Source organism: Triticum urartu, chromosome 2A, assembly GCF_056163025.1.
Source record: "Triticum urartu cultivar PI428250 chromosome 2A, HENAU_Tu73, whole genome shotgun sequence".
Classification (NCBI taxonomy): domain Eukaryota; kingdom Viridiplantae; phylum Streptophyta; class Magnoliopsida; order Poales; family Poaceae; genus Triticum; species Triticum urartu.
Window position 1 is genome coordinate 634,304,658 of NC_141874.1, and position 7,547 is coordinate 634,312,204.

Here is a 7,547-nt window from a genome sequence, read left to right on the forward strand (position 1 = left end):
GCCCCGGGGGGCCACATGGGCTGTAGGGGGTGTGCCTTGGCCTATATGGGCCAAGGGCACCAGCCCCAAGAGGCCCATGCGCCAAGAGAAGAAAAAAGGGGAGAGTCCTAAAGGGGGAAGGCACCTCCGAGGTGCCTTGGGGAGGATGGACTCCTCCCCCCCTTGGCCGCACCCTTCCTTGGAGGAAGGGTCAAGGGCTGTGCCCCCCCTCTCCCTTGGCCCTATATATAGTGGGGAAAAGGAGGAGCAACCATACCTAAGGCCTGGCGCCTCCCTCTCCCTCCCGTGACACATCTCCCTCCTCCCGCAGCGCTTAGCGAAGCCCTGTTGGAATCCCGCTACTTCCACCACCACGCCGTCGTGTTGTTGGATCTCCATCAACCTCTCCTTCCCCCTTGCTGGATCAAGAAGGAGGAGACGTCGCTGCTCCGTACGTGTGTTGAACGCGGAGGTGCCGTCCGTTCGGCGCTAGGATCATCGGTGATTTGAATCACGACGAGTACGACTCCATCAACCCCGTTCTCTTGAACGCTTCCGCGCGCGATCTACAAGGGTATGTAGATCCACTCCTCCCTCGTTGCTAGATGACTCCATAGATAGATCTTGGTGACACGTAGGAAAATTTTGAATTTATGCTACGTTCCCCAACAACTGGTACATACCCTCATCCCCGAGGGAGAACTACTCCCTTCTCGTCATGGAGAGCGCCAGGATGATGAGGATGGCCACCGGTGAGGGGTTCCCCCTCCGGCAGGGTGCCGGAACGGGTCTAGATTGGTTTTCGGTGGCTATGGAGGCTTCTGGCGGCGGAACTCCCGATCTATTCTCCTCTTCGAAGTTTTTAGGGTATATGGGTATATATATAGGAGGAAGAAGTACGTCGGTGGATCTCCGGGCTGTCCACGAGGCAGGGGGCGCGCCCAGGGGGGTTGGGCGCGCCCCCCACCCTCGTGGGCAGCCCGGGACTCTCCTGGTCCATCTTTGATACTCCGTGGGCTTCTTCTGGTCCAAAAATAAGTTTCATGAAGTTTTAGGTCAATTGGACTCCGTTTGATTTTCCTTTTCTACGATACTCTAAAATAAGGAAAAACAGAAACTGACACTGGGCTCTAGGTTAATAGGTTAGTCCCAAAAATCATATAAAATAGCATATAAATGCATATAAAACATCTAAGGTTGATAATATAATAGCATAGAACAATCAAAAATTATAGATACGTTGGAGACGTATCAGCATCCCCAAGCTTAATTCCTGCCCGTCCTCGAGTAGCTAAATGATAAAAACAGAATTTTTGATGTGGAATGCTACCTAACATATTTATCCATGTAATTCTCTTTATCGTGGCAAGAATATTCAGATCCATAAGATTCAAGACAAAAGTTTAATATTGACATAAAAATAATAATACTTCAAGCATACTAACTAAGCAATCATGTCTTCTTAAAATAACATGGCCAAAGAAAGTCCATCCCTACAAAATCATATACTTTGGTCATGCTCCATTTTCGTCACACAAGAATGCTCTCATCATGCACAACCCCGATGACAAGCCAAGCAATTGTTTCATACTTTAGTAATCTCAAACTTTTTTCAATTTTCACGCAATACATGAGCGTGCGCCATGGATATAGCACTATGGGTGGAATAGAATATAATGAGGGAGTTATGTGGAGAAGACAAAAAGGAGAAAGTCTCACATCGACGCGGCTAATCAATGGGCTAGGGAGATGCCCATCAATTGATGTCAATGCAAGGAGTAGGGATTGCCATGCAATGGATGCACTAGAGCTATAAATGTATGAAAGCTCAACAAAAGAAACTAAGTGGGTGTGCATCCAACTTGCTTGCTCACGAAGATCTAGGGTACTTGAGGAGGCCCATTGTTGGAACGTACAAGCCAAGTTCTAAAATGGAAAATCCCCACTAGTATATAAAAGTGACAAAACAAGAGACTCTCTATCATAAAGATCATGGTGCTACTTTGAAGCACAAGTGTGGAAAAAGAATAGTAGCATTGCCCCTTTTTATTTTCTTTTTTATTTGGCCTTTCTTTTTTATTTGTCCTTTCTATCTTTTTTTGAGGGGGGGGGGCAATGCTCTATTCATGATGATCATCACACTTCTACTTATTTACAACTCAAAGATTACAACTCGATACTAGAGCAAAGTATGACTCTATATGAATGCCTCCGGCGGTGTACCGAGATGGGCAATGAATCAAAAGTGACATGTATGATAAATTATGCACGGTGGCCTTGCCACAAATACGATGTCAACTACATGATCATGCAAGGCAATATGACAATGATCAAGTGTGTCATAATAAACGGAACGGTGGAAAGTTGCATGGCAATATATCTCGGAATGGCTATGGAAATGCCATAATAGGTAGGTATGGTTGCTGTTTTGAATAAGATATAAGGAGGTTTATCTGTGATAGAGCGTATCATATCACGATGTTTGGATGCACCGGCGAAGTTTGCACCAACTCTTAAGGTGAGAAAGGGCAATGCACGGTACCGAAGAGGCTAACAATGATGAAAGGGTGAGAGTGCGTATAATCCATGGACTCAACATTAGTCATAAAGAACTCACATACTTATTGCAAAAATCTACAAGTCATCAAAAACCAAGCATTACGCGCATGCTCCTAGGGGGGTAGATTGGTAGGAAAAGACTATCGCTCGTCCCCGACCGCCACTCATAAAGAAGACAATCAAATAACACCTCATATTTCAAATTTGTTACACAACGTTTACCATACGCGCATGCTACGGGACTTGCAAACTTCAACACAAGTATTTCTTAAATTCACAACTACTTAACTAGCACAACTTTAATATCACTATCTCCATATCTCAGAACAATCATCAAGTGTCAAACTTCTCATAGTATTCAAAGCACTTTATATGAAAGTTTTTATTATATCCCTCTTGAAAATTACCATGCTGTTCTAAAGGACTCTCAAAATAATATAAGTGAAGCATGAGAGATCAATTATTTCTATCTATACTACTATTAAAAGAGCAAACATAATTTCCCCTAACTCCACACAACAAATTGTACACAGGATAACCAGAACCCTCAGATCAAATCAACTTAAACTCACCCTACTGTCCATATTGCATCAACAGTGAGACATCCAAATCAACTTAAACTCACCCTACTATCCATATTGCATCAACAGTGAGACATCCAAATCAACTTACACTCACCCTACTGTCCATATTGCATCAACAGTGAGACATCCAAATCAACGTCCTAGATCAAATGTTCTGCCGAGCAGATGGTCTGCCACTTTTTGTCCTCCGCGTCCTGGTCCTCGCGTGCGACACCCTGAATTTCCGGATCGACAAGGACCGATCGATTTTTCCCCTTCCTCCTGTGCCGCTCGCGTGGGCGGCTCTGAAGGCGCTAACCCTAGCCCCGCGAGTGCCTCCCTCCCCGAGCTCCCCTGGCTGTCGACGCCGGCGGCGGTGGCGGCGCTCGGCCGTCGAAGGCGGCGGGCGAAGTCGGTGCGCCCCGACGGGCCTCCCACGCGCGGGGGAGTGGCGTCATGCGGGCGACGCGGTGGTCTCTCCGGTGTGGAGGCGGGTGGCGCGGCGGGCGGTGAGGTGCGCACAGGGAGGCGGAGCACGGCCGCGGGATTGTGGATGAGGTGCTGGTGTGCGGCGCTTCTCCTGAGAGCGTCCGGCTAGGCAATCGACTCCGCAAATTTGTTCCTCGAACTCGCACCAGGGATGCATAATGCCCCTGCGGCCGTTCCTACAGGGAGGCACACTGGTAGGGACTGCACCATGTAGCGTTTGGATACCCACCACATGTTCGATGAGTTCCCCTAATTGATTTCTCTATATAGCTAGCCCTCTCTCTATTTCAGTCTCTCTGTGTTCATATATTCCACGCCTTTGTTCATCCATATATGATCTTTTTTTGTTTCGGTTTTTTGCTAGATTTAACACTGACATTTGTTCAAATCCTGTCCAGGTTGAACCACTGAAAGGGAGCACATAAAGCTGCAGAGGCAACAACTCCAAAGGAATCAGTATGGTGTTGTGTTTCTATATGTTCAGTGTGGCTAGAAACCAACATGCTTACTGCTAAATTTCTTGCAGGTGTGATTGCTGTAATTTGAGAAGGCACTGATATAACACTGATATTACTGAAGAAATCATTTCTGCAACACTCGATCTTGAGTCTGCACTTGCTAACAGAGATGCACCCAAAACACGATACTCCTGATTGTTTGATTGGTAACAATCCTCTCGCAGAAAACTCTAATTAGATTCCTTTTACTTTCCAAATCTTGACATTTTGCATTTTAATTATTATCCTATATGCACGGTATCATAGAAAATTATTGCTAATGTCTACATTGGAAAGGATCCAAACTATAAACAAGTAATTGGTGATGTTATCCACTAGGGCTTTCTTTCACAACTCACTGCCGATGTTGTTAATTTATCTTGCATCTCCGCCTCCTTGGCATTATCCTTTTTGTAGTTAAGCATGAACATGATTTAGATGCTCATATTCAGGTAGCATTCTTGGGTGAGCTATTGATTTTTGTTTCAGTGCGAGACAATTTTTTTAATATTATTATTTTGCTCCTCATTTTGTCTAGGTAGCATAGGATTATACCACCGATAATTCTTATTAGGATTTGTTGCACAACAGGCATGGTGCACGCACATGCCTGCATATTTGTCAATATTCTATCAGAAGCAGTTTGTTGCGCACTTAAGTGTAACAGAAGGTGTGCTACTGTTTCCACATCTCCTTGTGCGAATCACTAATATTTTTTTCCAAGTCTTTTCTTCCTTTTTGTAATGACCCTGAAATAGTTACAGCATTGGAGTCAGTTTCTTCGTTGTCTTCAGTGTTCTTATGGCGAAGGAAGTCCCCTGTTTGTATAGGCGATTGTGTGCACATGAATATTTTTCATAATATACAATTAAATTTTATAGTAAACACTTCTATGATGGTGAAGTTTTTTCTGGATCTGACCAAGATGAACAATGTAACCTGGGACAATACTTTGTATCATAGGAAATTTTCCAAGTCTTCAGTGTTCTTATCTTCGACATATTCAGTGTTCTTTCCTTCAGGATCCCTGTAATTTTTTTTCAGCATGACGTAGCACAGTTAACTGAAGATGTTCCGTCGTCTAAACATGCTGATGGCCAAGCAAATGTTCAGGTATACCGGAAACCTGTGTAGCTATACAAATATAACTTGGTAGCACACTTTACTGTAGTAAGATGTTTATATGCAAAAGTATTAAAAACTGATATACCAAGACTACCGTGAGTCATGCATGTCCGTGCCTTCCAGGTGATGTGCCCAACATTCTTCTGCACAAGAATGGCTATGGGAGCTGAGCGTGAACCATATATACCACTTTGATTAAAGTTGGGTAATTTGAGGTGTGCCTGCTGGTTATGCAAAAAATATATTTTGTCTAGCAATTGTTTTCTATTGTTGTGGTAAAGCTTGAATCAGATTTTGTTGTATACTATGAAGAGTTACAGCAACATGAAGCTGTCACACCATATCACTTTGGATGCCTGCAGGCTGGAGCCGAGTCGCGTTTGGTCACACATTGGAGCTGTTCTTGTGAACTTGGGTGATGAGCGGGTGGCATTTGTACCTAAAGGGTATCGAGTGTCGAATGTTTTTTTATCTCCTTTGTTATTCTGATTGTGCGATTCACATTATCAATCATTCGACAATTATAGTTTTGATGTTATAGTTCCACTCAATCATTCATTTGAGATTTACATATATATGATTTGTGCACAGGATGACCAAATACTGCAGAGGAACTTTTTAATCGATGATGGGAAATCATGGTGGTTTATGATCCTTGCAAGTGTATGAGAATATCTTTGCCACATCACAGGACAAACAATTTGAAAGAGAGTTGTAGTGAAAGTTGGCTATCATGATGTGAACTTGCATATTTTAATCCAAACGACGTATTTGAATTATGTGTTTAGTGTCCTTTGTGAATATGTGTTTGCACTGTGGTCATTTTCCTACTATGTACGGTCTACACTTGCAATGCAAAGCTGTATAGAATAGGACAAGATCATTTCCCTGCTCCATTACTTGCATGTCTCCTTTAATCCTATTTTATATTCTTCTCTAAAAACAGCAGTGCAAAATATACTCCATCCGTTCCTAAATTTAAGTCCTTTCAAAGATTTGATCTTGTTTTGTGCTATGGTCTGCAAATTATGGAGACGGTTTTTGCATTCAATAAGTGCTGAAACACATAGCACTCTTTCGGTAGGCTAAGTGCCCCCTTTCTTGTTCAGTTGGGCTATGTTCACTCTGAATGTAACTTGCACGCTTATATATTAAAGAGTACATGGGTTATAGACTAATGTCCAGCTTATAGAGATAACACAATGTATGATAATGCAGTGAGAATTTACACAACTTTAATAGTTAACCCAGGCACATCTGTTGCTGGAACCTTGCATGCTGAAACAAGATAAGATGTGTTCTCAATAAAAAAGCATATCATTTGTGAAATGTTGGTTTTAAAGTAACCTTGTGAAAACAAAGTTGTATACATCCTTGTCAAAGAATTACGTGCAACGCACGTGCACGCTTACTAGTATAATAAAACCACCACCGTGCTCTAAAAGATATAAGTGAAGCAATAGAGCAAATGATAAACTACTCCCGAAGATATAAGTGAAGATCAATGAGTAGTCGAGTAATTATGCAACTATGTGAAGACTCTCTAATTTGAGAATTTCAGATCTTGGTATTTTATTCAAACAGCAAGCAAAACTAAATAAAATAAAATGACGCTCCAAGCAAAACACATATCATGTGGTAAATAAAAATACAGCTCCAAGTAAAGTTACCGATGAATGAAGACGAAAGAGGGGATGCCATCCGGGGCATCCCCAAGCTTAGGCTTTTTGGTGTCCTTGGACTTTACCTTGTGGTGCCTTGCTTTTTCCACTCCTTATTCCATAGTCCATCGAATCTTTACCCAAAATTTGAAAACTTCACAACACAAAACCTAACAGAAAACTCGTAAGCTCCGTTAGTATAAGAAAATAAATCACCACTTAGGTACTGTTGTGAACTCATTCTCAATTCATATTGGTGTAATATCTACTGTATTCCAACTCATCTATGGTTTATAAACTCTATTACTAGCCATAGATGCATCAAAATAAGCAAACAACACATAGAAAACAGAATCTGTCAAAAACAGAACAGTCTGTAGTAATCTGGATCAAACGTATACTTCTGGAACTCATAAAATTCTCAAATAAATTGCTGGACATGAGGAATTTATCTATTAATCATCTTCAAAAAGAATTAACTAAATAGCACCCTCCAATAAAAATGGCTGCAATTTTCGTGAGCGCTAAAGTTTCTTTTTTTTAGCAAGATCACAAAGACTTCACCCAAGTCTTCCCAAAGGTTCTACTTGGCACAAACACTAATTAAAACATAAAACTACGTCTAAACAGAGGCTAGATGAATTATTTATTACTAAACATGAACAAAAATAAAG

General features: G+C 42.0%; 1 long non-coding RNA gene across 10 annotated transcripts; it reads left to right on the forward strand.

The window, feature by feature from the left end:
* Nucleotides 1-3,265: 3,265 nt before the first annotated feature.
* Nucleotides 3,266-5,991, forward strand: LOC125539814 (uncharacterized). 10 transcript variants are annotated; one of them, XR_015617187.1, is made up of 5 exons: nt 3,267-3,784; nt 3,989-4,046; nt 4,117-5,200; nt 5,336-5,427; nt 5,525-5,991. It is a non-coding gene; the product is annotated as an uncharacterized LOC125539814 (long non-coding RNA). The 10 variants fall into 10 exon arrangements; XR_015617186.1 differs by having other exon boundaries at nt 3,268-3,784; nt 5,575-5,991; XR_015617185.1 differs by having other exon boundaries at nt 3,268-3,784; nt 4,117-4,757; nt 5,132-5,200; nt 5,336-5,991.
* The last annotated feature ends 1,556 nt before the right edge of the window (nt 5,992-7,547 follow it).